The sequence below is a fragment of the Trachypithecus francoisi genome, unplaced genomic scaffold, assembly GCF_009764315.1.
Source record: "Trachypithecus francoisi isolate TF-2019V2 unplaced genomic scaffold, Tfra_2.0 Lachesis_group18, whole genome shotgun sequence".
NCBI classification, from domain to species: Eukaryota; Metazoa; Chordata; class Mammalia; order Primates; family Cercopithecidae; genus Trachypithecus; species Trachypithecus francoisi.
The window spans coordinates 21,644,833-21,660,326 of record NW_022681463.1 but is presented as its reverse complement, the minus strand read 5'-3'; the positions used below and the strand labels follow the sequence as shown (position 1 = coordinate 21,660,326).

The following is a 15,494-nucleotide window of genomic DNA, read 5'->3' as shown; positions in this document are numbered from 1 at the left end:
TTTTAGTTAATTGACAGAGAAAAGATTTGAGTAGTTTACACTTGGCTGGTTAAAAACCAGATTCCCATCAGGAAGTGCTAGCATATTTTTCAAATTATTAACAAAATATTATAAACAACAGTTCAGGACTGTGAACAAACATAATTAAAAGCACCCTCAGAAAGGCTATATAAGTAAGGTCCATCAATTACAAGGGTTTACATAGCTTACTTCCCCCTTGCTTGTAAATTACCATTTGAATGAATGGTTTCAATTTCATTTTTAGTGGAAATACTTACATTCATGGATAGAATATTCTAGGAAACAAAAACAGGGAGATCCTTTTTGTTGAAGGGCTTATTTTCTTGAATGCATATTTTGAATTACATGAATATATTTGAAGTAATTAAAAATTGGTCTGGTAAAAAAGTAATTATTTTAATACTCGAACAAAAGTAAATGCATCACTAATATTGTTAGTGAACTCGACAGATGATTACTGTTCAAGATGGTATGCATATCTGTAATTTAAAAGATAGCACCTCAGGTGGACTTTAAATGACACAAGGGTATCTTGGTACAGAACACTAAGAGGTGGGAAATTTAGTTCACGTATTTTGCATGCTTATCCTGCCAAATCTGTCCAAGATATCACATCTTGTGTAGTGAATCAGGCAGATACGATCCTTGTGATGTACACAGAAAGCAATAATGGTATGTGTAGGAGAGAAAAACACAATGGTATTCCAGGAAACGGAGCCAGCTTCCTCATCTCATCTATTAGGAATCCTTATCTGTCCACTGGCACCTATAAGTTGTCATTCTAAATTTTTTATTATTTTTTTCTTAAAATTTGACTATTCCCCAGTTTTTTGCCTTGTGTAAACTAATTTCTCATTGAAAGTTCCCCCCCCCAAAAATAATTTGGCCTATATGAAGAAACTTATGGAAATTATACTGTAGAATTTTCTAAAGGGTTTGAACCATTATAATTTTGTTAAAGAATAGCCTCTAACATTGAAAATTAAACTAAGCTATTTTCCTAAATGTGCAAACATGCTTATTGTGCATAACTTAAGTACTCTTGAAGGTAGGCAACTTATAAATTGTAATTAAAACACCTCAAGATAAACAATATAATCATATCCTCAATGTTAAAAAATAAATTACTTATTAGAAGACTGAAACAATTTCTGTTCATAACTTGTTCATTCTTTTGCCACCTTTGCCCCGAATTATTAAAATTACCTGAATATGAACGTATGTTTAAATTCATTACAGATTAATGAAGTGCAGCTAAAACAAGGCTGATAAATTACAAGTGATAAGCTAGAGATAAGGAGTAAAGCCTTCCAAGTGCAGGTGGCAAAATGATACATCTGAAAGGAGAGATGATGACATTAAAACTCTAACTAAACATTTTCAAGGTCTTGTGTAGCTGTTTTTGAGTTTCTGGACGTGACTCACAGTTCCACATGGCTGAGGAGGCCTCAAAATCATGGTAGAATGGTAGAAGATGAACGTGGAAGCAGGCAAGAGAGAGCTTGTGCAGGGGAACTCCCGTTCATAAAACCATCAGATCTCGTGAGACTTATTTACTATCATGAGAACAGTACAGGAATAACCCGTCCCCATGATTGAATTATCTCCTACTGTGTCCTTCACATGATGTGTGGGAATTATGGGAGCTACATTTCAAGATGAGATTTGTTTGGGGGCACATCCAAACAATATCACACTCAGAAAGCCAGCATAATATCACGGTATAGATAAAATCAGACATATATATGTCATCCCATCTAATGTCTTTTTAAAATTTTATTTTGGTCTAAGAATCTCCAGTTGTTCTGGTATTGGGCATTCTTGGACTCTAATACATCTTTTATTCTAGCCACCAGATTAAGTCAAACCAAGAGTCAGCTTCCTTAGCTGCACTATTCCTCTTTAATTTTCTGCTCCAGGGCATTTCTGACAAGACCACTGGATACTGGCAGGACATCTTCTTTTATGCACCCAAGTATAGCCTGGAAAGGGACCGGAAGTAACATGAAAAATGGCAACCCATGATTATAGGAATTGGAGAAGAAATCCCCCCCCTTTCTGTTTCTTGGTCAGACAATTCACATGTATATTATACATGGTTCCTCAGAGGATCATGGTAGGATCTAGTCCAAGTTGCCCGCTGTGTAGACTAACTGGAGGACACACTTCACATTGATTTTCCCTCCCTACTGATGCATGCTGCCTCCCTCACTCTTGCTTCTTGGCATCACTTTTCAAAGGAAAATCCCTGCATGGCAGCCTACGTTCCAGGCTCTGCTTTCAAGAGGCAAGGAGCACAGGAAACCACGTCTCACAATATTTAAGGAATCGTCCACTCTATCACCTCTTTCATATAGCAGCATTTTATCAGATGCAAATCCTTATGATTTATGTAATTTGCTCACCAAGTTGACACTAAAAAATACATGGAGAAATGTGCAAAAATGCCAAGACACTATTGACAAAGAATGAGAGAGAAGATATGTCCTTTCAGATTAAAAAGTATCATAACAGGGCAATCAGATGAAATATAAAACATTGAACCCCAAATAGACCAAGTTAATGAAATGCAGGGATGTGGCATGCATCAGTAGTGTGGGAAAATCAATATAAAGTATTTCCTTACCTGTCCCCTGTGTATCAATATTTTATTTTGGCTTTGGGTGCCTAGCTTATTAAGTGATAATAATCTGATCTAATGATGGTTTTGCCTATCAGATCTGCCTATCTTTTCCTGTGTGAACACCTTGAATAAAATGGAAGACTGTGCCCCTTATATGTATGATCAAATTTACCTATTAACATAATTTCTGGGGAGTCCTAAATGGAGTGTAGTTTTTTGTCCATTATTTCTGATATATTTTGTCCTTTTTTTTTTTTTTGTCTTCTACATATGCCTACCCAATTTGTATTAGGTAGTGTAAAAATAATACCAGTTTTTGCCATTTTTTGAAAGTATGACAAAAACCACAATTACTTTTGCATCAATCTAATATTTTCCTGGGGAAGAAAATCAATTCCATTTCTATTTCCTAAAATATTAGGACAATACTGCCAATAATATATATTTTGGAAGATAATAGGATATTTTAAAAATTGCTAATGTGTAAGCCACATTTAAAAAACATTTCTGTAAGTAGGAAACATACAGAATGTGTTTTCGATCAAAATATAAAAAATTGTATATTCACTTTAAAAGAATTGGCAGTAAATATATATTGATGTATTTATTTATTTAAAATCTCTTAACAGTTTAAGAGATTTATCTGGATGACTTTTTGATTAATCATAAATTAAAAACATACATTTTAACATTTTAGAAATGGAGGTGCAAAAACACATTTTACCCAAAATACAGGATTCAGTATTAAGATTAAAAAATATAGCAATAAATACAATTACTAGTAAACACTAAGGACTAAGAGTAAGTGAACAAAGTAGTAAACTCTAGGAGCTATAGAAAAAAATTAACATAAAGAAGTAGAAAGGAGATAAACAAAAGCAGAACTGAATGAATAGAAAACAACAAAGTAGGGTTGTTAATAAAGCAAGATCTGGTTCTTTTAAAAAGCCAATAAAATAGATAAATTATTGCCAAGACTAATTCAGAATAAAGATGAGAAAAATAACAATGTCAGAAACTAAAAAGGGAGAGAATAACATACAGATATATTTATTTTGGATTTATTTATCTATTTATTTATAATTGGAGACAGCAGCTTGTGCTGTCACCCAGGCTGGAGTGCAATGGCATAATTATAGCTCACTGCAACCTTGAACTACTTTCTTCTGTCCAGTGCATACTGTATGATTTTATGTCATTACTAGAAAATGAGAGTCATTCTGGAATTGATTTAAAAATAACTTCTAGTTTTATATTTAGTGATGTTAATTGCCCATTTGTAAATAAAATGAGCTGTTTAATTTAATACTACTTAATGTAAACTTCATGTAACTACAGCTGTTTATGATTTTTTATGTTGGCAACAGTTATTCTACATATTTGATAGCGAAGGTGGTATCTCAGGCTAGCAGCTCCAACAGCACCTGGGAGAGCATTAACAAGGCAGAATCTCATGCAGAAGAATGAAATTGGACCCATATATTTCACCATATACAAAAATTAACTCAAATGGATTAAATATTTAAGTGTAAGACCTCAAACTGTAAGAACCCTAGAAGAAAACCTCGTAAACACCATTCTGTATATCAGCCTTGAGAAAGAATTTATGACTAAGTCCTCAAAAGCAATTGCAACAGAAAAGCAAAAATTGACAAGCGGGACCTAATTAAACTGTCGAGCTTCTACACAGCGAAAGAAACCATCAACAGAGTAAACAGAAAAGCAACAGAATGGGAGAAAATATTCACGAACTATGCATTCAACAAAAGTCTAACATCCAGAATCTATAAGGAACTTAAACAATTGAGCAAATGAAAAACATCCCCATTAGAAAAATGAGCAAAACACATGAACAGACACTTCTCAAAGGAAGACATAATCAGCCAACAAACCTATGAAAAAATGCTCATCATCACTAATCATCAGAGTACCACAAATCAAAGCCACAATGAGATATCTCACACCAATCAGAATGGCTATTATTAAACAGTCAAAAGACAACAAATGCTGACATGGGTGCAGAGAAAAAGGAATGCTTATACACTGTTGCTGGGAATATAAATTAGTTTGGCCGCTGTGGAAAGCAGTTTGGAAATTTATCAAAGAAATTAAAAGGGAGCTACCATTTGACCCATTGGTCCCATTCCTGGTTATAAATCCAAAGGACAAAAATCATACTGGTGCGGGGCAGACCCTTGGACCTTGAGGGGGTCATGGGAGATGGGTTCTTGATTTTGTAAAAGAAAGAATTCAGGAGCAAATCACAAGGGGAAAGCCAAAGTAAAGTTTATTGAGAATACTTCTCCACAGGTGGAGCAAGGCAGTCTCAGAGAGAAGACATGCTGGGGTTGGGGGGGGGGTCTTAGGTCAGCAGTGTTACTATGTTTAATATGCATAGAGAGATGGTTATTCATAAGCTTTTCATGGAAAGATGCAGGGATTTCCAGGAACCAGGGAGCAGTCCCTTTTCTTTATCATGTAAGGCCTTTTCCAGTGGTTGCCATGGTAAACAAAAACTGCCATGGTGACAGGGGATGTATTTTTACTATGGAAATTCAGTATAATTAGCATATAAGGAGCAGTGAAGGTCATTTTACTGCCCTCTTGGTTCTAGGTGGTTTAGGCTGGTTTCTTTACTGTATCCTCTCTTATCAGTGGGGTCTTGTGACCTGTTGTCTTGGAAACTAGTTCTACTGAATTTCTGTCTCAGTACTACCAACAAGACACATCCACTCATATGTTCATCACAGCACTATTCACAATAACAAACACATGGAGTCAACCTAGATGCCCATCAACTGTAGACTGTATAAATAAAATGTGGCATATATACACCACGGAATACTACACAGCCATAAAAAAAGAAATCCTGTGCTTTACAGTGGTATGGATGGAGCTGAAGGCCATGATCCTAAGACAATTAATGCAGGAACAGAAAACCAAATACCAGTATTCTCACTTGTAAGTGGGTGCTAAATATTGGTCACTTGAGGACATAAAGATGGCAGTAATAGAAACTGGGTATTACTAAAGAGGGGAGGAAGAGAGGAAGAGAGGAAAGGAGGAAAGCAATGGTTGAAAAACTGACGAATGAGTAGTATTCTCAGTATCTGGGTGATGGGATCATTCATACCCCAAACGTCAACATCACACAGGATAACCAGGTAACAAACTTATACATGTAACTTTTGAATCTAAAATAAAAGTTGAAGAAGAAGAAAGATACCAGTTTTGAGAATATGAAATATATGATAAATAGTTTAGTTGTAAGCTATGTGATTATGAACCATTTTACTTAAATTCTGTATTTTCTCATGTGCAAAATGGTGGTTATTTTAAACTACAGTGGTATATCACGAGGATTAAATAATGTATGTGAGACCAAAAGAATCTCAAGCTTCACTCAATCCTACAGAATTAGAAATGAATTTGATAAGTTGCCAGGTGTGATCTGTATGCACATTGATGTTTGAGAAACCTTGTCTATTCTAGATATCATATACAGTCATGCATTGAATAAGGATGCTTCAGTCAATGAAGGACTGCATGTATGATGGTGGTACCATAATATTATAAGAGGTGAAACTTTCGTAGCCCCTCATGACTCATAACTATCATAGCATCATAACACAGTGCATTACTCATGTGTTTGCTGTGGTGCTGGCGTAAACAAACGTACTCTGCTGCCAGTGTTATGCCCAGACCGTTTATTCCCCGAAGAAGACCACCAGAGTCCAGAGTCAAAGCCAAGCGGCAAGGATCTTTAATACAAGTTCAAACTTGGTCCCTCCGTTCTACAACATACAAGAGGGCCCGGAACAATGCGTGCGCTTGCTTTTTATAGCTTGAGGTAAACAGGACTTGTCAGGTTACAGAGGAACAAGGCATTACAATTGGTTTACATTTTAAATTATGCTTTTAGCAGCTTTCTTATTGGTTCCTGTGCTTTTACAAACAGTTGTAACTTTATCGGAGGTTCTCCAGGTGTTGTTTTTCTTTGAAATATATGGAGGAATGTGTTTGTATGGGGCCCAGGAAGTGGAGGCATTGCTCAAGGCTGTGATCTGTTTGTGTCGGGCCCAGGAAGTGGAGGCATATGGGGGGATGTGATGTGCTCAAGGCTGTGATGTGTTTGTGTCCGGCCCAGGAAGTGGAGGCATATGGGGGGATGTGATGTGCTCAAGGCTGTGATGTGTTTGTGTCCTTTCACCAGTTGTGTAATAAAAGTATAGTACTTAGAATTATGTACAGTACATACTACTTGAAAATAAGAAGTTACTATGTCACTCATTTATGCATTTACTATACTATGTTTTAATCATTATTTCAGAGTGTACACCTCCTACTTATAAAAAATAAAAGTTACTTGTGAAGCAGCCTTAGGCAGGTCCTTCGGGAAGTCTTCTAGGAGAAGTATTATTGTCATAGGAGAGGACAGCTTCATGCCAGCTTCAGGTCTTGTCCCTGAAGACCTTCCAGTGGGACAAGATGTGGAAGTGGAGAACAGTGATATTGATGATCCTCACTAGGTGTAGACCTAGGATAATCTGTGTGCTTGTGTTGTAGTTTTTAACAAAAACAAAATTAAAATGCAAAAAAATAGTAAATAGAAAAAATATAGAGAGTAAAGATATAAAGAAAGAAAATATTTTTGTACAGCTATACAACGTTTTTGTGTTTTAAGTGAAGCGTTTTTACAAACAACTGAATAAGTTAAAAGGTTTATAAAATAAAAACATTACAATAAACTAAGGTTAATTTATTATTGATGAAAGAAAGCTTGTAAGTCTTTGTAAGTTTAGTATAGCCTGTGTGTACAGTGTTTACAGTAGTGTACAGTAATTTCCTAGGCCTTCACATTCACTCATCCCTCAATCACTGACTCACCAAATCAATTTCCAGCCCTTCATGCTCTATTCATGAAGTGCTCTATAGAGGTATACTGTTGTTTATCTTTTATACCATATATTTACTGTATCTTTTCTGTGTTTGGATATAAAAATACTTGCCATTGTGTTACAAATGACTACAGTAGTCAGTACAGTAAAATGCTATATGGGTTTTCAGACTAGGAGCAACAGGCTATATACCATGTAGTCTAGGTTTGTAGTAGGCTACACTATCTAGGTTTATGTAAGTACACACTATGATGTTCATACAAGGACAAAATCACCTAAGGATGCATTACTGAAAATATCCTTGTTTTTAAGTGATGCTTAGGTGTACACACACACACACACACACACACGCACACAGTATAACAAAAAGTTGAATGCTTAAGACCAGAAAAAAAATCTACTTTTTAATGCAGATAGCTCAACTGGAGTACTATAGTTATTCTATAAATAAAAGGTCCAGTTTACCTTCTTAATGAAAGCATGTTTATTTAGTTTTTAAAATTAGAGTCTACTTTTCTTTTTACTTTTAAAATTCTGATTTAAGTGTAAATAAGTTGGAAAATAAATAAATATGTAGATGTGTAAATAAAACCTACCTGAATGTCCTTGCATGTAATTATAATAATATGGAAATGACTTCACAGTGGGTAATCCTTACTACTGAATTTTCAAAAAGAAGGGGAAAAAAAGTCATGTGGAATGAATATATGTGGATAAAAATGGCATCATCTGTTAAACATATGCTGAATAATTCCTGGCATCTCTTTTATAACATGATGTTGATTTCACTCACTTTATGGAAAACAACTATTATTTTTAAATTGTTATTATTTAATTATACTTTATGTCCTGGGATACATGTGCAGAATGTGCAGGTTTGTTACATAGGTATGCATGTGCCATGGTGGTTTGCTGCACTCATCAACCAACCATCTAATCAGGTATTTCTCCTAATGCTATCCTTCCCCTTGCCCCCAACCCCCTGACAGACCCCGTTGTGTGATGCTCCCCTTCCTGTGCCCATATGTTCTCATTGTTCAACTCCCACTTATGAGTGAGAACGTGTGGTATTTGGTTTTCTATTCCTGTGTTAGTTGGCTGAAAATGATGGTTTCCAGCTTCATTCATGTCTCTGCATGGGACACGAACTCATTCTTTTTTTATGGCTGCATAGTATTCCATGATGTATATGTGCCACATTTTTTAATCCAGTCTATCACTGATGGGCAGTTGGGTTGGTTCCAAGTGTTTGCTATTGTGAATAATGCTGCAAAAACACATACATCTGCATGTGTCTAAATGCACATGTAGAATGATCTATAATCCTTTGGGATTATACCCATTAATGGGGTTGCTGGGTCAAATGGTATTTCTAGTTCTAAGATCCTCGAGGACTCGCCACACTATCTTCTCCAATGGTTGAACTAATTTACACTCCCACCAATAGTGTAATATCATTTATATTTCTCCACATCCTCTCCAGCACCTGTTGTTTCCTGACTTTTTAATGATTGCCATCCTAATGAACATGAGATGGTATCTCATTGTGGTTTTGATTTGCATTTCTCTAATTACCAGTGATGATGAGCTTTTTTTCATATATTTGTTGGCCACATAACTGTCTTCTTTTGAAAAGTATCTGTTCATATCCTTCGCCCACTTTTGATTGGGTTAATTGCTTTTTTCTTGTAAATTTGTTTAAGTTCCCTGTAGATTCTGGATATTAGCCTTTTGTCAGATGGAGAGATTGCAAAAATTGTCTCCCATTTTGTAGGCTGTCTGTTCATTCTGATGATAGTTTATTTTGCTGTGCTGAAACTCTTTGATTTAATTAGATCCGATTTGCCAATTTTGGCTTTTGTTGCAATTGCTTTTGGTGTTTTAGGCATGAAGTCTTTGTGTATTCATATGTCCTGAATGGTATTGCCTAGGTTTTCTTCTAGGATTTTTATGGTTTTAGGTCTTACATTTAAGTCTTTAATCCATCTTGAGTTATTTTTTGTATAAGGTGTAAGGAAGGGGTCCAGTTTCAGTTTTCCCAACATTTATTAACTAAGGAACCCTTTCCTCATTCCTTGTTTTTGTCAGGTTTGTCAAAGATCAGATGGTTGTAGATGTGTGGTATTATCTCTGAGGCCTCTGTTCTGTTCCATTGATCTATATATCTGTTTTGGTACCAGTACAGTGCTGTTTTGGTTGCTGTAACCTTATATTGTAGTTTGAAGTCAGGTAGCATGATACCTCCAGCTCTGTTCTTTTTGCTTAGGGTTGTCTTGGCTATATGGGCTCTTTTTTGTCTCCATATGAAATTTAAAGTAGTTTTTTTCTAATTCTGTAAAGAAAGTCAATGGTTGCTTGATGGGAATAGCATTGAATCTATAAATTACTTTGGGCAATATGGCCATTTTCACGATATTGATTCTTCCTATCCATGAGTATGGAATGTTTTTCCATTAGTTTGTGTCCTGTTATTTCCTTGAGCAGTGGTTTGTAGTTCTCCTTGAAGAGGTCCTTCACATCCCTTGTAAGTTGTATTTAGGTATTTTATTCTCTTTGTAACAATTGAGAATGGGAGTTCACTCATGATTTGGCTTTCTGTTTGTCTATTATTGGCTTATACAAATCTTTTTGTTTTTTGCACATTGATTTTGTATCCTGAGACTTTGCTGAAGTTGCTTATCAGGTTAAGAAGTTTTGGGGCTGAGACAATGATGTTTTCTAAATATACAATAATGTCAATGACAAACAGAGATAATTTGACTTCCTCTCTTCTCATTTGAACACGCTTTCTTTCTTTCTCTTGCCTGATTGCCCTGGCCAGAACTTCCAATGCTATGTTGAATAGGAGTGGTGAGAGAGGATATTTTTGTCTTGTGCCAGTTTTCAAAGGGAATGCTTCCACCTTTTCACCATTCAGTATGATATTGGCTGCAGATTTGTCATAAATAGCTCTTATTATTTTGAGATACAATTCATTGATACCTAGTTTATTGAGTGTTTTTTATCATGAAGGGTGTTGGATTTCATTGAAGGCCCGCTCTATTGAGATAATCATGTGTTTTTTGTCATTGGTTCTGTTTATGTGATGGATTACATTTATTGATTTTCACATGTTGAACCAGCCTTGCATCCCAGAATGAAGCAGACTTGATCATGGTGGATAAGCTTTTTAATGGGCTGCTGGATTCGGGTTGTCAATATTTTATCGAGGATTTTCGTATTGATGTTCATCTCATATACATTGGTCTGATATTTTCTTTTTGTGTGTGTCTCTGCCAGGTTTTGGTATCAGTATGATGCTGGCCTCATGAAATGAGTTAGGAAGGATTCCCTCTTTTTCTATTGTTTGGAATACTTTCAGAAGGAATAGTACCAGCTCCTTTTTGTACTGTTTTTTTTTTTTTTTTTTTTAAGTTTCTGTCTGTAAGTTTATTGCCTATATCTGAAAAATCATCAGAGAAAATTGTTTGGTTTAGCTCTCAGCAGCCCACTCCTGAGCTCTGAGGAAGCTTGCCTTCTTTTGAGCTACCTGATCCTTCTTCTGAGCAAGGGACATTTTGGGACGATTCCACCTCTTCTTTTTAACTTCTTTCTTGGGCTTCTTTTCATAGACCGGATTCTCTCGTATAGCAGCATGAGCTTTCTTATACATCTCCTCCATCATGTCTGGAGTTACACTGTTCTTTATGTATTGAGAGAACTGTTTCTTGTAAGCATCTTCATCTTCTTCCATTAAGTAGCACATGTAATCTGCAACATTCTGGCCCATGATGTGCTTCCAGTGTACTTCTGCATTAAATTCCTTGCTTTCAGAATCATAACCCAGGAATCGTTTGGTACTGTGAGGGATAAACAAGCCTCCATCCACAGCTCCCTTCAGGACGCCAAAAACTTTATTGCCAGTGGTAGTTCTGGCAAGGCCTGCATCCAAATAGCAGGTAAAGGCACCTGGCTGACCATCAATGCTTTCCACATTGTATTCATCTCCAGTCACCTCCACTTGGCCTTCATAGATCTTGTCCATGCCAAACCTATTGAGAAGCCTGCGGGCCAGCAGCAGGCCAGTACAATATGCTGCAGCATAATTTGTCAGGCCAACCTTCACACCGTATTTTGGCAGTTCGTGTGCATATGCTGCGCAGACTATCATATCCCCCTCTATACGGGCATAAGCAATCTGACAAATTATATCTGTTTGTTACACGAACTATCATCCTGTATTTGGGTGTGTTGTATTTATTTTTATCTTGTATCACCAAGCGTTTCCGACCACAGTAATCAGTTTTACCCTCTCGTCATCTTCTAAATTTCACTTGGTATCTCTTAAAGTAGACCTTATTCTTAACAACTTTAACAAACCCCATCCTGCGGAACAGAGACCCGCGTCCGGGGCTCAACAGAGACCTGCAGGCCCAGCGGTGCTTGGGCGGGGGAAGGTTTTTGTACTTTTTTTAGAATTTTTTTTTTTTTTTGGAGACGGAGTCTCGCTCTGTCGCCCAGGCTGGAGCAGTGGCCAGATCTCAGCTCATCGCAAGCTCTGCCTCCCGGGTTTATGCCATTCTCCTGCCTCAGCCTCCAGAGTAGCTGGGACTACAGGCGCCCGCCACCTCGCCCGGCTAGTTTTTTTGTATTTTCTTAGTAGAGACGGGGTTTCACCATGTTAGCCAGGATGGTCTCGATCTCCTGACCTCGTGATCCGCCCGTCTCGGCCTCCCAAAGTGCTGGAATTACAGGCTTGAGCCCCTGCCCCCGGCCACTTTTTTTAGAATTTGACTGTGAATCTGTCCGGTCCTGGTTGGTAGGCTATTAATTACTGCCTCAATTTCAGAACTTGTTATTGGTCTATTCAGCGATTTGACTTCTTCCTGGTTTAGTCTTGGGAGGGTGTATATGCCCAGGAATTTATCCATTTCTTCTAAATTTTCTAGTTTATTTGTGTAGAGGTGTTTTTAGTATTATCTGATGTTAGGTTGTATTTCTGTGGGATCAGTGGTGATATCCCTTTATCATTTTTTGTTGTGTCTATTTTATTCTTCTCTCTTTTCTTCTTTTTTAGTCTGGCTAGCGGTCTATCTATTTTGTTCATCTTTTCTAAAACCCAGCTCCTGAATTCATTGCTTTTTCTGAAGGGTTTTTGTGTCTCTATCTCCTTCAGCTCTGCTCTTGTCTTAGTTATTTCTTGACTTCTGCTAGCTTTGGAATTTGTTTGCTCTTGCTTCTCTAGTTCTTTTAATTGTGATGTTAGGGTTTCAATTATAGATGTTTCCCACTTTCTCATGTGGGCATTTAGTGCTATAAATATCCCTCTAAACACTGCTTTAGCTGTGTCCCAAATATTCTGGTATGTTGTGTCTTTGTTCTCATTGGTTTCAAAGAACTTGCTTATTTCTGCCTTAATTTCATTATTTACCCAGTAGTCATTCAGGAGCAGGTTGTTCAGTTTCCATGTAGTTGTGCAGTTTTTAGTGAGTTTCTTAATCCTGAGTACTAATTTGATTGCACTGTGGTCTGAGAGACTGTTAGGATTTCCATTCTTCTGCATTTGCTGAGGAGTGATTTACTTCCAATTATGTGGTCAATTTTAGAATAGGTGCTATGTGGTACTAAGAAGAATGTATATTCTGTTGATTTGGGGTGCAGAGTTCTGTAGATGTCTATCAGGTCTGCTTGGTCCAGAGGTTCAGTTCAAGTCCTGAATATCCTTGCTGCTTTTCTGTCTTGTTGATTTGTCTAATATTGACAGTGGGATGTTAAAGTATCCCACTATTATTGTGTGGGAGTCTAAGTCTCTTTGCAGGTCTCTAAGAACTTGCTTTATGAATCTGGGTGCTCCTGTATTGGGTGGATAGTTAGCTCTTCTTGTTGAATTGATCCCTTTACCATTATGTAATGCCCTTTTTTAGCTTTTTTGATCTTTGTTGGTTTAAAGTCTGAAAACAACTATTATTATTAAAAGGAACAACTTTATTTGCTTTTAGAGTAGCTGATTAAAATAAAACTGAGAGAAGGGATGAATTGTTAGAATTTCTGACTACTTCAGACTTGTTTCTTCTCATCCATAAGGATGGCAAAATGCAAACAGAAATTTGCTGATGAGATTAATGAAATAAAGAGAGTCTCTAGGACTAATTAAAATTAAAAAGGATGAACAGATGGTCTTAACACAGCTGGAAGTATTAGGATGAAATTCTCCCTGTGTGTTTAGTCAGACAGCACAGTTGCAAGAAAGCACACCTGTTTACTTTTCTAAGAGCAAAAATACCACTAAACGTGGTTTTGATTTACTACTATTTTGGCTATTAAATCATTCCCTAGTCCTTCTGTGTCTGTTGTATCAAGAGATAATCAGCTTTAAGTAACTTAATAGTGTACATGTATGTATGTGTTCCTTTCTGTCTAATAATATTGATCATGACATTCACATGGTAAGGCAATCTTTTGCTACTTATGCAATTTTTGTGACCATACAGTCAAAACACCAATGGAAAGGGTGAAAAGGAAAAATAATAAATATTAGAGTATGCATTTGCTTTGATAGATTCTAAGTAATGTTTCAAGATTTTTAATATTTAAGATAATCCTCTGAGCCTTACTGACTATTCAATGTCTTGGTATTTTTGACAATATACAGCAGATAAATGATTTTAAAATAATTTCACTTAAGTACTTTAATAAATAACATTATTTTATGATATTCTTAATAAATAATAAATATGCAAAAGAGGAAAGTGTAAAGATTAAGGAATAATATTGATGTAGAATAGTCCTTCAAATATGGCCATTTTAACCTTTCATTAAGCATTCCTGAATATTTTTATATGTAGAGTTTCCTTTTATATATACCTGTATACATACAATATTATATTCCATTTACCAGTATTTATTAGATAACTAAATAATTAATGAGACACTATTACCAAAATAGCATCAAACCCAAACAAGAGTAATATGATGAATAGTTTCAAATTTTACTGGATTTTTAAGTATTTAACCTAATTTGTTTAATGTAAAAGAATGAAGTGTTTATATTAGCCCTTAGATTAGTAAGACCTAAGTCTTACTAGTGCCCACATCCTCTTATTTTAATAAATTTAATGAGTCTGTTTACCTGTCATTGAGTAGCCACCATAAAGCTGACATCAAGAGTTTTATTTCAAATGCCAAAGAAGCATCAGGAAAATTGTTATATTTGCTTTCTGACTTATATATTGTATTCAATTCCTAGGACTACCATAGCAAAGTACTACAAACTGGGTTGCTTAAAACTGAAATTTATTCTTTCATGGTTCTTATAGCTGGAAGTCTGACTCAAGATGTTGACAGGGCCAGACTCTCTTTAAAGTCATTAGTGGTGAATCTGTTCCATCTGTTCCATTGCTGCAATTCTTGCTATTCCTCGACTTGTAGACACATCACTGCAATCTCTGCCTCCATCATTGCCTGGCCGTCTTCCTGGGTACCTCTTCTCCTCTTCTTATAAGGGCACTTGTCATATTGGATTAGCCATTCCCTGCCACTTGAGGCCCCCATGACCTCATCTTAACTTGACTGTGTCTGTGAAGACCTTATTTTCTTTTTTATTTTTTTATTTTTTATTTATTTTTATTATTTTTTTATTATACTTTAAGTTCTAGGGTACATGTGCATAACGTTTATATCATGTATAACTCCCCAATGCAATCCCTCCCTCCTCCCCCCTCCCCATGATAGGCCCCAGTGTGTGATGTTCCCCTTCCCGAGTCCAAGTGATCTCATTGTTCAGTTCCCACCTATGAGTGAGAACATGCAGTATTTGGTTTTCTCTTCTTGTGATAGTTTGCTAAGAATGATGGCTTCCAGCTGCATCCATGTCCCTACAAAGGACGCAAACTCATCCTTTTTATGGCTGCATATTCCATGGTGTATATGTGCCACATTTTCTTAATCCAGTCTGTCACAGATGGACATTTGGG

At 36.3% G+C, this 15,494-nt stretch overlaps 1 protein-coding gene and 1 pseudogene across 2 annotated transcripts in view; one reads left to right on the top strand and one right to left on the bottom strand.

Annotated features, from left to right (window-relative positions):
* The window catches only part of GPC6 (glypican 6), a 1,232,941-nt gene that overhangs the window by 494,913 nt on the left and 722,534 nt on the right, over positions 1-15,494 (top strand). The gene's annotated exons all lie outside the window — the stretch shown is intronic.
* LOC117063618 lies at positions 10,955-11,921 on the bottom strand (annotated as a pseudogene). Its single transcript, XR_004429012.1, has one exon. The product of XR_004429012.1 is annotated as a 60S ribosomal protein L5-like (transcript).